General features: G+C 36.6%; 1 protein-coding gene across 1 annotated transcript in view; it reads left to right on the top strand.

Annotated features, from left to right (window-relative positions):
• Positions 1-18,164, top strand: part of LOC142428528 (thyrotropin-releasing hormone-degrading ectoenzyme-like) — a 156,594-nt gene extending 138,430 nt beyond the window's left edge. The window contains exons 3-6 of the mRNA XM_075533386.1: positions 14,374-14,521; positions 16,250-16,347; positions 16,798-16,905; positions 17,114-18,164. The gene's annotated coding sequence lies outside the window, so the exon portion shown is untranslated. The remainder of the gene's footprint in view (positions 1-14,373; positions 14,522-16,249; positions 16,348-16,797; positions 16,906-17,113) is intronic.
• The last annotated feature ends 265 nt before the right edge of the window (positions 18,165-18,429 follow it).

The following is an 18,429-nucleotide window of genomic DNA, read 5'->3' as shown; positions in this document are numbered from 1 at the left end:
TGTGTCCCTGTGGTATCAGTGATAACCTCTCTAGCTCTAGGTTTCACATCTGTAATTCATCTTGAATTTCTTTTATGTATGATATGAGATATATACCCAGTTTAATTTTTCTATAAATGAGTATCCAGCATGGTCAGTACCACTTTAATATTATTTTTTCCTAGATAATGCATTTTGACCCTTTACAAGGACCAGCTATCCATAGTCGGATGGATTTACCTCTGGATTTTTTTATTCCATTCCATTGATTATGAGTCTATTGAAACACTAAAAGGCTTTTTCTTTTCTTCTTCCCCTTCTGTTTTTTTTCCACTCCAGTGGCTGTTCAGTAGGTTTTGAGATTGAGAAGTATAATGTATCCTACCTTGTTTTTCCTTAGTATTGTTCTTACTCTAGAGTGTCTCTTTTCTTTCCATATAAAGCTGGTAATTGGTTTTTACCTCTCTTTAAAGAGTTATATTGGAAACTAGGTCAGGTTTGCATTATATCTATTGATCTTTTGGGGTGTTATTGATATTTCCACAATGCTGTGTCTTTCTGTATAATGAACATGGTGCACTCTATCATTTATTTATTTTTCTTTGGGTTGATTTTATTTGTGTTCTTAGTTTTCTTTGTATAGGCCTTTTGTTTCTCTGGTTAGATTTACTCTTAAGTATTTCCTTTGAGTAGTTCTTGTAAATGGTTGTAGCCTCTCAATGTACTGGTGCAGTCCGTATGCTAAGGAAAGAATCAGAGAGGCTGGCTTTTATGAAGGAGAATGTAGCATCAGGTTTGGAGGTAGGCTTATTAACAACCTAGTGTATGAAGATGACACAACCTTGCTTGGTGAAGATGAGGAGGTCTCGATGCACTTGAAGAACAAGGATTGCGGTCTTCATTCTGGATTATGAGTCAATTCAAGACAACGAAAATCTTCACAACTGGACCATCGTGGTAAAGGGAGAAAAGATTGAATTTGTCAAAAATCTGTCTTGCTTTGATCCACAATTAATGCTCATGGAAGCTGCTGTCAAGAGATCAGAAGGCATAATACTTTGGGTAAATTTGTTGCACGAGGCTTCTGGAGTTTTGAAAGGCTTTGATGTTACAAGCCATAGTATTTTCAGTTGCCTTACAAACATATGACTGCTGGACACTGAATAAGGATGAATGAAGAAGAATTAATCCAAATGAGTTGTGGTACTAAAGAAAAATATTGAAAGTACTGATGACTGGTACAATGAAAAACTGGTACAATGATGACTGCAGCTGATGACTGACTGGTACAATGAAAGAAGTTTAGCCAGAGCGCTTCTTCTAGACAAGGATGGCAAGACTTTGTCTCTCATACTTTGGACGTATTATCAGGAGAGACCAGTCCTTGAAGAAGGACATCATTCTTGGTAAAATGGAAGACCAGCAAACAAGAAGGCACATCAACGAGGCATTGGCACGTGTCTACAAGAATGGGCTCAGGCATGGGGACACTTGTAAGGACGGCGCAGGACTCTCAGGGTTTCGTTCTGTTGTGCGTCGGCTCCCTATGTGTCAGAATGGTCTCAGAGCAACGAAGAACAGCATTGTAAATGATCAGTGTTTTCCTGAGTTTCTTTTCAGATTTCTGCTTATTGGTGGAAACGAATCTTGACTTATTGTTGCAAATTGATAATAACATCTGAAAATAGAGTTTATTTATACTTTTTCAATTTGGATGATTTAAATTTTCCCTTTTTTGCACCGGAGCTCTAACTAAGACTCCCAGCACAACAGTGAATAGAAGTGACCCTTCAGGGCATTCTTGTGCAGTACCTGTGCACAGTGTGATACTTACAGTGATTCTTCATTGTGACTAATGTTGGCCATTGATTTGTATATGTGTCCTAGATTTTGATGGGAATTACCCATCTATTACTATTTTATCAAGAGTGTGTGTTATATTTAGGAAAATTAATTTTCTGGAAATTAAAATTTTTTAATGTAGTTATTGAACTGATTTCCCCCCCCCTAATATTGAACCATTCTTAAATAAACATTATGGATCCCACTTGGTCTTGATGTATTTTTAAATATGTTCTTGTGTACTGTTGAATAAACTTTGTTGAGAATGTTAATATCTATGCTTATCAAGGATATGTGTCTATGATTTTCCCTCTTTAGTGATGCTTTTGCCTGGTTTTAATATCATGGGTATGTTTGCTTCATTAAGTGTGTTTGCAAGTATTTCATCTTTTTCTGTACTCTGGAATAGCCCAAGTAGGATTAGAGTCAGCTCTTCTTTGAAGAGTTGGTAAGATTCTACAATGAAACTTTGTGTGCACAGACTTTTGTTCTGCTGCTGTTGTGAGTTTAATAATAGGATTCATTTCTGCTTAATGATGGCTCTGTTCAAAATATCTACTTCATTCTTTATTACTTTAGGTAAGTTGTGTGTTTCTATAAATATGTACATTTTATAGTTTAAAACATTTTTGGAGCACAGTTGTGCATATTTTGGGTATCCCTTTTATTTTACCTGACTCTTGTGGTGTTATCCATTTCACTAGTCTTTTTCCTTCTTTTTCTTTGTTACATTTCCAATGATTTGTGTATCTTTTCAAAGAAACAAGGTCTACATTGTTGAGTCTGTCTATTATTTTAATGTTTCATTAGTATCTGCTCTGATCTGTTGCTTCTGTTCTTCTGTTGATTGTAGGCCTTTTATAGAGCTCCTTTTCTAATTATTAGAGATGTTGGGTTAAAGTGGTGATTGGGTTCTTTGTTATTTGTGTGTGTGTGTGTGTGTGTGTTTATTGCTAGATTGTTTTTCTGAGCAGTACTTTTTCTGTGAGTATTGAGGTTTTATTCTTGTTTGCTTTAAGGAGTTTTAAAAAATATCTATTATTTGATAGTTTTTTATTTAAAGCTATTATTTAACTTTGGTGTAGTTGATTGTTTATTGATCTTTCTATTGCTGATTTCTAATTTTAGAGCACTTTGCTCTTAAAAGATGCATTATAGTATTTGATGTTTTTCTTAAATTATTGTGATTTAGCTTTGTGGCCTAGCATGTGATCTATTCTGTAGAATGATCCATATGTGTTGGAAAAGAATGTATAGTATGTTGTTGAGTGAAGTGATCTGTATGTGTGTATGAAATCATGTTGATTGATGCATTCAGTTTTGTTGCGTCTTTGTTGAGTTCCTATGTGGCTGTTCTAGTCTTCATTAAAAGTGGTGTATTAAAGTCTCTTGCTACTATTTGCAAGTTTTCTGTTTATCTCTTCAATTCTGTTAGAGTTTGATTTATGTCTCTTGAGGCTTTTTCATTGACTTTTTTATGACCTAGACAATTATTATGACAATATCTTCTTGTTCAATTGATTCTTTCATCATCATACAATCAATGGCTTGCCTCTTATGCTGCTTTGTCCCTTGTATGTTTTATCAGAAATTAATATTGCCCATCCCCTGTTCTTTTTTATTCTTATTAGCTTGAAATTTTTTATCTCTTGATTTTTAATCTACTTTTGTCTTTGTATCCAACGTGTGTTCCTTGAAGACAGTATCTGATAGGCCCCGTTTTCTTATCTATTTAGTTACTCTTTATCCCTTACATATTGCATTTAATCTATTTCTGTAGAGTGTAATTAACAATGGGTATTAATTTATTGCTGTTATTGTGTGTATGTGATGCTACTAGTTTCTTGCATATAATTTTCTGGACTTTGTTAATTTTTAAATTGTTGATCTTTCTTCACTTCTATTGTTATGGTTTTCCTTTTGCCATTGTTTTGAGGAAGTTTATTAATTTTTATTAATTTTCTTTATGTTATCTTGTTATTAATTAATTTTTCCAAGTTTAGAGCAATATAATTTAAAATAGACATGCCATCTCCAGTTGGACTTTCTATAAGTACAAAATATATTCCTTCTCTTTTACTTTATAATTCTCTCATTTAAATTGATACCCAGGGCTCCCTAATTTTAGTCTTGGCTGTTTGCCTTACCCAGGACACTCCTGTATTGCCCTGCGGGTATGCTGACTTGTGTGCTGACATCCGGTCGTTGCCTGGCATGGTTAGCTCTTTCCAAAGAAGTCCCTTTAGTATTTCCTGTAAAATGGGTTTTGCACATTCTTTTCATTTCTGTTTTTCTGTAAGTGTCCCAGTTTTGCTGTTGTATTTGAAATTATTGGTTGGCAATTTGATTTTTTTTCTTTTAAAGTTTTATATACATTATAGCAATGCCTTCATGCTTGTGCAGTATCTACCAAGAAATCAGAGCTTAATTTCATGATTTTTCTTTTAGTTAAGTTTTCAGTTCCCCTGAGTTTCTTTCCAGATTCTTTCCTTATCTTTGGTTTAACCAAGTGTGATTATAATATATTTGGTAATTTTATTTAGCAGTAGGTTTGGCATTCAGACAGCATTATCTACGTTTATATCTGGGTTCTAATATTTGTTGCAGTGGCTACACAGGACTCACAAAACTTTTTCATGATTAAAGGGTATATAATGCAAGTTAACAGGTTGCAATACAAGAAATGTTCAGGAGAGAGTTGTTCATCAGGACACATTACACAGTTCTTTCAGGTCTTCTAATAAATACCCCAAAGGCATGCTACTCTCCTGTAAGCCTCAACTCACAGGCCTTCAGCTCAATTCCCTGGTTCAGCAAATCCACCTTCCCACATTAAGGACCCAGAGGGAACCCACTTCACAACCAGGCTCCAGCCTCAAAGCCTTCCGTGTTAGTTTCTCCGGGGCCTGGGAAATCTGCCACGCTGCTCTATGCTCTAGCTTCTGGTGGTACTGCTTCTCCTCGATGGGACAACCTCCTTCTGAAACAAGGAGCTTCACTATGCAGAGATCCCGGCGTCCAGAGGGCACTCCACTCCCGGCTCTTACAGCTAATGAGTTCCCCTTTCCTGCTTGACCTAAGGGGTCATATCTTATACCCAACAGGATGGTTAGCGAAAGTATCCTTTCAGCAGTTTCTCAAAGATGCATCCACTCAGTGCATCCCCCTCTTCTGACCCAGTCCAAGGCAGGGGAAGGTTTTAGGGGAGGTACAATAGCTTTCATTAGAAAAGTCATGTTAAGAAATTCACTGGCCCTGCAGCAATCTATCTGATTGGAGTTCAGTCAGCTTCTTGAAGGCATACCTTTTTGTTCTCTCAGCTACTGGGGACATTTTTTTCCCATAACTCTTTAACACTTTTCTCTGTGCTTTTTGTTGTATCTGCTTGCTCTGAAATTCTGATCTCACAAAGTTATTCCTTTTGATGGTATCCTGCATAATTCTTTGGCTTTCTTTAGTTTTTTTCTTTCTACTTTCTTTTTCTTCTCTGACTATTTTTCTAACATATTAGTATGGAGAAATGTTTATTTATGCTTACAAATACAGCCTTCTATTGCTGCATCTTACTTATCCTTTCAGTCTACTTTTTCAGAAATCATAATGCAATTCTCAATTTCCATTTACTATTTTCGTATGTTTGCTCACTTTTTATATTTTTCAAGTTTGATTTTGTGTTTTCCTGCATTCTTCTAATATTTTATGTTTTATTTGATTTCTTCTTCAGCTTTATTGATTTTTTTCCCCTCAAGCCTTTGTAAATACCTAAATGTCATGTTATTTGAATTCCTTCTTAGTTAGCTTCATTGACAGTTCTTCTTAGAAATGTTCCTTAGTTCTATATTTTGGGCACATATTTAAGCTATTTTTGTTTTGTTTTGTTTGCTTAAGCTATTTAATATTGTGAATTGAAAGAATGTGTTTGTCTTGTTGTTGTTTGCTTTTGAGAAATTGTGATGCTGGTGTCCGCCTATTTAACTGGTGATTGTGTGCTAGTGTGCTCTTAAGCACTCAGCACCAGTATCTCTGTGGGAATAACAGATAATAGGAATGTGTCCAGGCCCCTCTGTTTTCTGCTTGTATATCACAGCTGATGGTGGATTTGGCTGGTGTGGGTCATTGTTAAACTAGGGAAGGTAGGAAAAAGAAAATAGAATAGTAAAGAAAAGTAAGGGGAAAAGAAAATAGAAGTAGAAAAGAAGAAAAAAATAAAATGAAAGCATAAAGAAGAAAAGCACAAAGAAGAAACACTACCATGAGGCAAAGGTCAAACAAGCATCCACTCTCCATCTTTACAATTCTTTTCTCTAGTACCCCACTCCTGGTACCATAATGTGTTAGTCTGGGTTGACTAGAGAAACAAATCCATGGACACTCATATAGAGGTAAGAAAGAGCTTTATATAATAGAGTAATTATATATTAAGAAAACATCCCATCCCAGTCCAGATCAAGTCCATACGTCCAATATTAGCCTATATTTCCAATACCAGTCTATAAATTCCTCTTCTGACTCATGCGACACATGCACTGACACCAAATGAAGGAAGGTCACAGGTCAGTAGGTGGGAAGTCTTGTGGATCCAGTGGCAGTGGAAGCATCTCAGTGCTGGTGTGGGCCTCCACATGGTTACTGCAGCTCCAGGGCTATGGCTGCATCAGTGTAGCTCCATCTGGCTTGCCAACAGGCATGTCTCGCCAGGAGTGTGGGTCCTCCTCCATGGAGCTATTTATCTCCATAGCGCCTTCAAATGAGGTCATCAAGATGTGACCTGTTTGACAGGCTAAACTCCACCCCTTCACGCTTAAGAGTCTAAAGTTGACACTAAATTATGTAACCACCAAATGAAGAAAGTAAAAAATTTGATGAAACGTGAGGGAAAAAAGGAGAAAATTAGATGGGCAAAAACTCCAAGGAGAAGACTGTTGGAGGTAGAGCAACTGACACTATTCTTGCCTTCTAGTATCAAAGGAAACCACAGTATTACTTTTAGGTAGGTCTTTTACCAGTCAGAGAATAAAGAACAGAGATGTTTGCATAATGTCCCTACTATCTTACTCACTTTACAACTATTTCTTTTTGGCAGCCACCTGGCTATTCAAAACTATTGATTACGCAGCATTAACCTTTTCTTTTACACTCTGATGAATAAATGAAATTAGAAAAAATGTTATGAATATAGCTCTAATAATTTTTTTCAATCCTGCTGTTGTCTTTTAACCTTACAAAATGCTCAACATTTTAAAAAGTCATTATTTCTATGTTTAATATACCTAGCAAATGTACTTTGTTTTAAAATAACTTTGAGATTATATCCACAGTTTAATTTAGATTGAAACCCATGCATGAGGTGCCTATTTTGTGCTAGATTCTGCTTTAAACTTTGAGGATAAAGAGATAAAGTTTGCATCATTCTCTTCAAGACCCTGCATCCAATGAGGTGGAAAGTTAATATTATGATAGAATTATGATTGTTAAACATCATGAGTAAATGTGTTATAAAGTTATTATCTGAGTCCATAAAAGAAGCACCAAGTCTGTTTCTCCATAAAATGTTTCTGGAGGAGAAACAAACGAAAAGAAATGGGGAGGCCCAATAGTGGAGGAGAAAGAGGGGAAGCTGCGTGGCCTCTGCAGCGTGCACGCGGCCAGCTTCAGGGGACAGGAGCCTTTGACAGCTCAGCACTGCCGGTCAGATTCTTCTTTATCTAGAAAATTGCCGTGTGGATGGCTGGCAACAATACATCCTTGCTGTATTTTCTTTTTTGTTCTATGGTTTTCAGAGAACTATTTGGGTTTCCATCCTATAGCGTAGTATTTTTCCATAAAGAACCTATAAATAGCTTTTAATAATGAATAGTAACGATTTACAGATAAAAGTTGGTAAGCCTTTAATTAAACATTTAGCAAATGCTTAAAAAAAAAAGCTGTACCCTAAGGGACAATGATAATGTTTTCTGCATATATTGTACAATATTTAATAGGATGTTCATTAGTTTTTAAATGTACAATCAATTAATGAAAACTGGAAAGAGTCTGGTCAGAAAAGTATAAGGATTATTATTTTTCTCCCCAAGTTTCATGCACTCAGAAATCAATTGTTTAAAAAATAGTACAGAAAATATACTTATTTGTTTATAAGCCGTGGATCTCAGGAGATTCAAGTGTTCACATTTGCAGAATTTCATAATGGTTTTAAAACAGTGGTTTGGGATCTGAGATGAAAACAAAGCTCATAAGATTAATGTATTTCAATATCAGCATATATCATCTAATTTAAATCATCTTTTGAAATATATATATTTTAACCATTAAATATATATTTCTTTGCAAGTTCTGGTGAATTAGGGAAGAAAGAAGGTAAGTGATGGAACATTGGCTTGGGAAGAGATACAGTTGTATTTGACAGTTTTTCTCTGTTTCTTTAACAGTCTACATTTGCTTCCCTTCATTATTGTATTTTCTTTAATTCCTAAATAATTCTTCTGCTCATCCCACCTGAACAGTATAGAAAATAGGAGATATCATCTACAACCTTTTCATAATATATTAATAACACATTTAATAGTACATGAAATATTCTTTAAGTTTGTTGTTTGTTTGTTTTTCATTTTGTTAGCAACGTTTTCCTGTAATGATGAAAATTTAGGAAAACTGCATTTCCACATCCGGACCTTAAGTGTACTCCCTACCGTGCTAATGACTTGAGCTAATGGAGTGCTCCATTCAGTGGAACCCACAGTTTGCTTATATTGATTACATTATCAGTAGTAGTAATCACAGATACCATTACCAACCAATTACACATTCACATATCTAAGCTAGGTGACTTATTCACTAACATAATCTCTTACGATTCTTAATTTTGTAATGAAGCTGATCATCTCCTTGTCCAATTAAGTGTAACTACATAGTTTCATCGAGTAGGCTTAAATGCAAGTATATTGAATTATGTAGTGGGTAATTACTTGCATATGTTTGTAACAAGGCCAAATGAGGGCAATTTGAGTGTAATCTGTTTCTGATTCTATTTGAGAACTGCACTCGGGAAGGTTAACTGCTTTTAAAAATAGACCCAAACATGTATGTGGAGCAAACATCACAGAAGTATATGCCCCGCTCTCATAGCAGAATGGAGTGTACTAACTGGTACTCGGCCATGCAACCAGGACCCAAGGCAGTAGACTCCCTGGAACCTTCGAGATAAAATTTCCAAGGTCACCGTGGAAGGTTCATTCCAGGGAAAAACAACTTAGAGACACTCTTGAAGTTTTCTATGAGATAAACTAGGGGTAAGGCACAGTTATGTTCTACTTGCTAAATCTTCGACATGAGACCACACATGACTACCAGGGGCCATCACCTGTCAGTTGCCCTGCTTTGATGACTTGTACATTGTTACGAAGCTAGAAGCTATGTCACCACCATTTCAAACACCAAAAGGAATATATGAGCATGACAGGTTTGGACAGATCTTTCAGGCTAAGACAATAAAGAAAGACCTGGAAATCTTAATATTGGCCAATTAAAACCTCTGGGTAACAGTAGAATTTATCATTATGTTATACATTAGGGCTGTAGGGAGACTTATTAATAACCTGCAATACACAGATGTCACAATCTTGCTTGCTGAAAGTGAGGAGGACTTGAAGCACTTCCTGATGAAGAAGGATTGCAATCTCCATTGTGGATTACAATTCATTATAAAGGAAACCCAAATCCTAACAACCTGACCAAGAAATAACATCATGAGAAATGAAGGAAAGATTGAAGTTGTCAAAGATTTCCATCTTGTTTGGATCCAAAATCCATTCTCATCTTAGCAGCAGTTAAGGTATTGCTTTGGGTAACTCTGCTGCACAAGACATCTTTAAAGTGTTGAAAATCAAGGATGTTACTTTCAGGACTAAGGTCGGTCTCACCTAACCTATGGTATTTTCTGTTACGTCATATCCATGTGAAAGTTGCACACGGAATAAAAAACACCGAAGAAATCGATGCATTGGAATTATGGTGTTGGTGAAGAATACTGAGAGTTTCACGGATGGCCAAAAAGAGAAGCCAGTCTGTCTTGGAGGAAGGAAAGCTAGAATGCATATTAGAGCCAAGGCTGGCAAGGCTTTGCCTCACATACTTTAGACTATTTTAAGCAGAGGCTTGCCCCCGCAGGAGGAGCGCATGCTCGGTAAAGTAGAAGACCCTTAGTAGGATGGAATGACACAATGGATGCAGCATGAGGTTAAACAAAGCAACAACCATTAGACTAGCACAGGTCCGGGAGGTGTTTTGTTCTGATGGACAGAGGGTCGTGATCTGTCAAAACCAACTCAAGTGCAAGTACTAACAACAAACAACGAGCTTGTGTGTCCTCAGAATTTCTCAGCCTACTACATTATAGATATGATGTTGTTAGGTGCCGTCAGTCTAGCTCTGACGCATAGCAACCCTACGCACAACACAACGAAGCACTGCACGGTCCTGCACCCGCCGCCCAGTTGTTCCTGTGCCTGAGCCCATGGGAGCAGGCACTGTGTCAGTCCATCTACTTGAGGGCCTTCCTCCTTTTGCTGCCCTTGCACCTTACCAAGCATGATGTCCTTCTCCGGGGCTAGGTCTGTCCTGACAAAATGTTCGACGTTTGTAAAGCGAAGTCTTGCCCTCCGTGCTCCCAAGGCCCACTCTGGCTGTCTTGCAGTACAGATCGGTTTGTGCTTCTAGCAGCACTTGGTACTTTCAATATTCTTCTCCAGCTCCACAACTCAAGTGCATCGTGTCTTCTTTCTTCCTTACTCAACGTCCAACTTTGACATGCAAATGATGCCATGGAGAATGCCATATCTCGGCTTAGATGTACCTTTGACCTCAAAGTAACATCCACATTTGTGAGTACTCTAAGGAGGTCTGTGCCGCAGATTTACCGAATGCAATATGTCTTTTGATCTCTTGACTGCTGCTTCCAGGAGTATTCATTGTGGATCCAAGTAAGACAAAATCCTTGACCACTTCAATCTTTTCTGCCTTTATCATGATGCTCTCTGTGGGTCCAGCGATGAGGATTTGGGGCTTGCTTCCATAGAGGGTGAAGATTGCACTCCTCGCTCTTTCTCCACACGTGTTCCAAGTCCTTTCCACTGTCAGCAAGGTTGTGATGGCTACATACCCCCGGGTGTTAGTACCTTCCTCCACTCTTGATGCCACACTCTTCTTCAGATTGTCCAGTTTGGCTATCAGCGTGTCATATCGAGGTGGTGCTTGGGTTGCTGTGATGTTGGGTGCTGTGTCACTGGCATTTCAGATGCCAGCAATCACTCAATGGGAAAGGGTTTCAGAGGAACTTCCAGACCAAGAACAGACAACAAAGAACTGCTCATCTCCCCACAGATTCGAAGCACTGTCACATGAATATGTTACTTAGAGGAAAATGGGGAAGCCAAAAGGATATCTTGCAGTTCTATATTCTTATTTCAATCTTAACAAAAATTAGGATGCGATTTATTTGTTTTATTTTACAGAGTATAGGTGGGAGATGTGGTCTATACTCTTCAAGTGAATGTTTCTTTTTGTACAGGATTTATGCACTTTTGATTTGTGGTTATATTTCCCACAGAGCATAAGTTATTAAACACTGTGAATCTGTTTATAGAAATGATGCAAAACCAATGAAATATAATTGACATAACACCGGATAAATCAAAAAGTATTCCTACAAGGAATTAGCCCATATATGCCTCAGTTTATTCCAAACAGCACACATTTCTGTAATCGGTGGAGAGCTGCAGACCAGTTCTCTCAGTAATGCACTTGCGATAGTTTTATTAGTGTCTTCAAAAATAGGAGACAGATGCCATGGAAAGTCATGACTTTGAAATCGACTAATAGCAAATATTTAATAAAGTTTATATAGATATCTTCCCAAATCATTGAATCCGTGCAACACATTCGTGGGAATGAACCCCGACAAAAACAATTTTTTCACATGGATCAATCATTTTTAGGAATATCAAGAAGACCTCAAAATCCACCAATAGTTCATGAAGATCATTGAACAGTGTGATCCAGAGAGCAAGATCCGGTGAAAGCAGTGGCTTCCCAGGGGATCTGTTGAGCCCGTTAACTTCAAGTCAGTGTAGTCAGCTCCATAGGAAATCACTGCTACTTTGGCAGTCCTAAAGGATTGTCTTGATAAGCTTTCCCAAAACATGCAGGATAAGCATAGGTACTTATTATGAAGATAGTCCAAAATGATGAAAAACTTAATTGATAAGAAAACATCCAAGAAAAAGGTGCACGAAGTAATTTTTTCCATGTCAGTAATATTATTATTGTTTGTTTTCAATGACATCAGGGTCTGCCCTATGTGAATTTCATCTGGGAGCCCTTACCCTATCCACTCTATAGGCCTGATCTTGATATTTTAGATTTCATTTTATTTCCAAAACTCAGAGAACTTTGAAAAGGAATACAAATTGAGTCCCTCAAAATTACCAAAACTGCCAGTTTGATATTGTGTAAAGCAGAGTGCAGAATTCTTTCAGGAAGTGTTATAGCGATAGGAACATTTCTTTCAGGAGTGTATAGACCTAGATGGAAGATATGTCAAGGAATAATAACTTTTATCAATAACTTAATATTATTAAGTTACAATAATAATATTTTCTATAATAAAGGAATACTTCTTTACTTATTTTCAAACTCATGACAATCTGTAGAAATGCAGATAAAAAATTTTGCATATGGAACTGAATTTGAAAACTCCAAATAATGTATCTAATTGCTAAACAATTTTATTTTTAGAAATATTTTTCTTCAGCATAGAATAATGGATTTTTAATACTTTTTTCAATGCCAATATAACATAATCCATGGCATATGTTAAGTGGAGGCAATTTTATGACCAACATACTAATTGATGTTTATAATTAAAAACTCAGGGAGACAAATGATTTAAAAGCACAAAATATTGGACGACATGGCTCTTTTGGGAAAGAAAATCTAGTAATTATTTCTATAAAAATTGTATACAATTTTCATTAGGAAGTTACTCTTGAAAGAAAATTTTAAATATGATTGAAATGTGACTCCAGGGAAGACATAAAGCTCTTTATTTTTGTTGCCATGGTCAACTTTCATGCTGTTCCTGACAGGATGTGTAGAATGGAAATTGTGCAAGAAGAGTGTTACACATATAACCATATATAAGCTATATTAGCTCTAGGAAATTTGGAAATTATCTAAGAATTTGGGGTACTTTTCACAGTTCCTTTTACTGAGGATGAACTTGCCCCACAAAGTCTGTCTTCATATCTGGATTTTATCTTGAATATGATAAATGTATCTGGAAGCTAATGTTCATTTATAGAATAATTTTTGCTTGACACATCAAATTTGGACTCAATAATGTGGCAAACTAAATAATGTTCCTTTGTTAATCTAATAGGTTATGATCATGGTTCTCAAGTCTTAAAATGTATAGATCGCCATTATGTGTTCATTTCAGATTTTTAAAATTGATGAATTGGGTGAGCGTTTGCTGAAAAGGTCCGTTTCTCATGCAGCAACCCACAAACATTTTGTTTCACATCACTGATTGCGTTTCCCTCCATGTAACACCACGTATCCCAATCCCTGCCGGTATTTCCACTTGTCAATGTTGTCCTTGGGTAAACACTGCCCTTTGGATCTCTCAGCGGTTGATGGTTGAGAAATGGGTGTGCCTTCTTGAGAAGTGCCGTTTATGCTGCCTTGGTTCTGTAAGACTTGTGTATGCAGTCCACCAGCGAGGAGAGATACTTACTGTGGCTTTTTTTGGGTGGGGAGAGGTCAGGGGCAGGGGGTAAGGATTGGCTTTTTAAATACAAACCGTATATATTTAGATAATTCTCAAGAGATACATTTTAATATCTTCCAAGAAATCTGACATTGGTCCCCAAAGGAATATGAAATCATCTTGGAAATCCAAAGAAATCCAAAGATGATAATATTTAAAATTTTTTGTTTTTGAATTCTTTTAGAATCGTACTCTGATTTTTTATAAGTGTTAAAGAAAGCAGTGCAATTTTTAAAAGCAGATACGAAATGCTTACACTGCAAGGTAGCACTCAAAACTCTTGAGTTGCTTTCTATTATCTAACCCTGCTATTTAAAGCAATCATGACACAGAACTACATGAAAAGCAACAAGAATACGTGGAGAAACCAAAATTTCAAGTCAATAAGCAATTATTTTTTACTTTTTACCTCTGAACCATTTCTGTGAATGAAAATAAAAAGGGTTGATTTTTATCCAAATTCAACAATCTTTCCTTTTTAAACATACAGCGTCTAGTTTTTCTGTGTGTTCGTTAAATTTTTAACTTACTATATGTATTAAGGGACGTTGCCATCTTTTGATATATTTAAAAGGTGAATCATTGTGTTTTTAAACACTAAGAATGGCTTCTTTATTCTGTGACAAATCATGCTGGTAGTCTGTTATTTGTATATGTAAAACCTTCCTTTTTGCCTTATCATGTATCTGTTACACACATCATTAACATTCTGTTCTTTGTTTGTGCAGAGCCGGCTACTTGCCTCAGAATATTCCCCTGGAGATGATCAGATACCTATCTGAGGAAAAGGATTTTCTTCCTTGGCATGCTGCCAGCCGGGCTCTTTATCCTCTGGATAAATTGCTGGACCGCATGGAGAACTATAATGTCTTCAATGTGATCATATATATTCTCTTACTCTCACAAGATAAGCTGTTATTTTCCTATTTGCTATTCACCATTGACTCTACGTTATTTTCGTTCTTTCTTCTAATTTGCGTGATTACTTTTGTCCTGATTTTTCTTTTCCACACTGATGAAAATTATTCGAAGAAATTTATTACAAGCGACGTTTTTTTCCTGCCTCAAAGTGTCAATTAATCTTCACTGAATGCTTCGGAATTTAAGAACAAATATACAGAGCAAATCCTTAAAGTTCAACTGACTTCCCGATAGTTAAAGGACGCCGTGTTCACAAAGGACTTCCCCTGGTTAGAGAGGGTCCAAAAATCTAGCAGAATATAGACAGTTTCAGCAAGGCTTCTTAGTCATTATTTTTATCCAAAAGGGCAGAGTGAATTCAATTCACTTCCTTAATTAACGAGGATAAGATCAACATTGAGGCCAAAGCCCATTCATAATTGGGTCCAAGGGGACACAGGAGAGCAAACAACAGATAATCCAAATAGACGTGAGGACATGACACACATTCCAACAGCCTGACCTGATTTCCAGAGCTGAAGCCTGGGAAACCAAATTGCACTGCTAACACCAACTAATCTAATTTAATCATCACTTTAAATAAGATTCAGATTAAAGACTGTTAATAAGCTTTTGATTTCCAAATTTTCTATCAGTTGTGAGGCTTTGCATATGACAATACATTTCTGTGCCGTCTATTATCTTTGCTCACTGTTTTGCTCTCCTTCAAAGAGCCTGTTTCTGTCTTATAAAATCGTCTTGTGACATATTGGCTATATTGACTAACTTACGTATTTGGAAACTATATTTCCACGTCATGAAACTGGCTATTCAAGCCATTCTAAATGTCAGAGAGCCATCACAGGTCCTTCTTTCTTACCCTAAGCTAAATTGAAAGCCCCCGGTTAGTTACTTGTGGACAGGGACAATCGTGCCATGGCTATCATTAGCTTTGTCTCAACTATTACATCAGACGCTCAAAGAAATGTGGCGTTTCCATTGTGGTACAAATAATATCTACTAGAGAAAGACATATACTTTTCTTTTTTCCTTAACAAAACACACTGTAATGAAATTTTTGTAAAAGTAACACACATTTTTGTGTAATTTTTAGTTTTAAATAGTGTGTGATGCCAGACATTTCATTTTCAATAAAAGTTAAAAATTGCTTTGAATATATCATTAGCTGAATCGATTGTTGATTCTGAAATACCATGTAATTATACTGAAGATCATTCTGTGGCTTTCAGTTCAACAATAATAGTCTGTAGGCTGGCTGGGCCTACATAATACTTTAAGTATATTCTACTGGTAGAAAATAAATGTTATGTGCTCACGTTCTTATAGCATATCTATAGTAAATCTTATAGATATATAGTATTTCTTACAGAATATCAAGTCCAAGTATCATCAACGTTACTATTTATTCATTTGGTTGTAAACATTGTCAATGTTATAAATCATTCTTTTGTCCAATAGGAAAAGTAGACTTCCAAATGTTGATAGTATTAGATCTGTGTGTCCTGTATTTGAATTGCTAAGTTAAGTAACATTGTAATTGGGAAGTTATTGTGCTCATAATTTCACTGTTATTTGAAAGCAGCTATATTTAGAAAGTGTGTTCTTGTTATTATAACATTTTAGTGGTCAGAATAGAGATGTTTCAAGCTGACACCATCTTTCTACCTTCCTTGTTCCATTTAGGAATATATTTTGAAGCAAGTGGCAACAACATATCTCAAACTTGGATGGCCCAAAAATAATTTTAATGGATCCCTTGTTCAAGCATCTTACCAACACGAGTACTGTATTATTTGATTATTCTTTCAGTTTCTCCATGAGCTATACAATAAAATCATACTAGTGGCATTGTGGTTTTAGCTGCATGAGATGATCTTTCTTTCACGCTTGATCTTTCATTTCCGTTTTCTGGGAGGATCGCTACGGGGCAGCAGGTCCATTGCTTGACACGAGGACCCAGGTGTCCTTGCCATGTTTAATGTGAGCTCTGCCTTAATGAAGTAGTGAGATGGACTTATACCCTCCTCTGTGTACTGATTCCAGATCTGACTTTTATAGATCTCTGCTTAATTGTCTCTTCACCAGTAGTTTGTAATTTCAGAATCTAAAAAGCATCTATCTTTATGTTCATTCTTTACTAACCAACTGTTTATTTAATGTTACCCCGACTTTCTCTTCAGACAGTAACACTGCTGTTTCATTTCATTTTTCTTCCTTTTAATGCCGTCTAGAGAACTACGCAGAGAGGTTATAATGCTGGTGTGCAGTTTTGGTAACAAGCACTGTCACCAACAGGCATCAACACTTATATCAGATTGGATTTCCAGCAACAGGAACAGGTAAATTGAAAACAGTCCTGTGTTGCTCAGATGATTTCAAACTGCTTTCAGAGTCTCAGTTGATGCATTCCATTTTCAATGCTGAAGTATTAGAGAGAAAGCAAAGGGATGTTTGTTCTGGTTCATAGTTTCAAATACAATGGCTTGAAAATAACAATATATTTCAAGTTTTAGGCTATCTTTCTTAATTTATGCCCTTATGTTTCAGGTATGAAGCTAAGTCAACAAGTATTGTTCCTAGTGTTTCAGCTCATGCATACTTGGGTCCATCCAAAACAACATGTCCCTGCCATCAGTGCTATAGAGGAGTTCTCTAAGTTGAATACTCACCCTAGTCTCATGAAGGCATTAGACTGAAGACAAAAACGATAACAACCACATCTCACTGCCATCGGTCAATTCTGACGTTTAGCAAGCTTATAGGTGGAAGAGAGATGGGGTTTCCTAGTCCTATAAAGAGTTAAAGTCTTGGAAACCTACAGGGGCAGTTCTGCTCTGACTAACAAGGTCACTGGGGCTGAATTGACTCTGGGTTTTCCAGCGGTCGATGTTTATGGAAGCAGACAGCCTCATCAGACCATTCTCCCTCAAAGTAGCCCGTGCCTTTACACTACTGCTCAATGCAAACCTTACGAGGCCACCAGGCTCCTTCATTAGGACAGTCAGGTGCAGTCAAGAAAAATGTCCAGTCAAGGCAGTGGCTTTTGCGGGGCCCTATTAACCCATTGAAATTCAAGACAGAGCGATCAGCCAGAAGGTTATGGCAACTGTTTATTCATACTTTTTATCCCAAAAGAGTAATTCTGATAGATTTTCTTGAAGGGCACTGAACAATTACAAAGACTTATTAGGAAGAAGCTGAAAAAAAAAATGGAAACAGCATCTGTGAAAAAAAAGACCAGGAAATTTGCCCCAAGGAATTATTTTTCCATCCGAATGATGCACCTGCTAATTCTTTGGGGGTGGAGGAGGCTATTATGAGAATTTTCTTGGGAAAATTTACCCCTTCCAGCAAACAGCCATGATTTTGCTCCTTGAGATTTCACTTTGTCCCCAAATTTCAAAGGGAATGTAAAAGAGCATGATTTGAGCCCATCAGGTTACCTAGCATGCTGTTTGGACTGGCTGTAAATCAAAGGACTGGGAAAGCCTTAGAATTAGAGAGATGGAAACACCGGATTTACGAGTGTGTAGAACTATGTCAAGAACCAACAACTGCCTTATACTTTGATATTTTATTAATAAAGATTTCATTTTGATATTTTTGTTTTATGAGATTTATATGGTTTTATAGCAGTCATTTTTATTTACCCTTGTGCAAAGCACCGGCTTGTTTGTAGTTGTGATAGCTTGGCCGTCATTACATGAAAGGAAATCATTAAATTGGGGGAATCTCATTAAGGCTCTTGATAAAACCATGTTATTCTTTCAGAAACATTTATCTGCATATGTTATAAGCAAAGTAGCACAACAAACATGAATATTAAAAAATACAAATGGAAAGGAGATCTTTATTCTTTCAGT

The sequence above is a fragment of the Tenrec ecaudatus genome, chromosome 16 (assembly GCF_050624435.1).
Source record: "Tenrec ecaudatus isolate mTenEca1 chromosome 16, mTenEca1.hap1, whole genome shotgun sequence".
In the NCBI taxonomy this organism is placed as follows: domain Eukaryota; kingdom Metazoa; phylum Chordata; class Mammalia; order Afrosoricida; family Tenrecidae; genus Tenrec; species Tenrec ecaudatus.
Note: the sequence above shows the minus strand (reverse complement) of the source record. Positions and strands in the feature narration are given on the sequence as shown.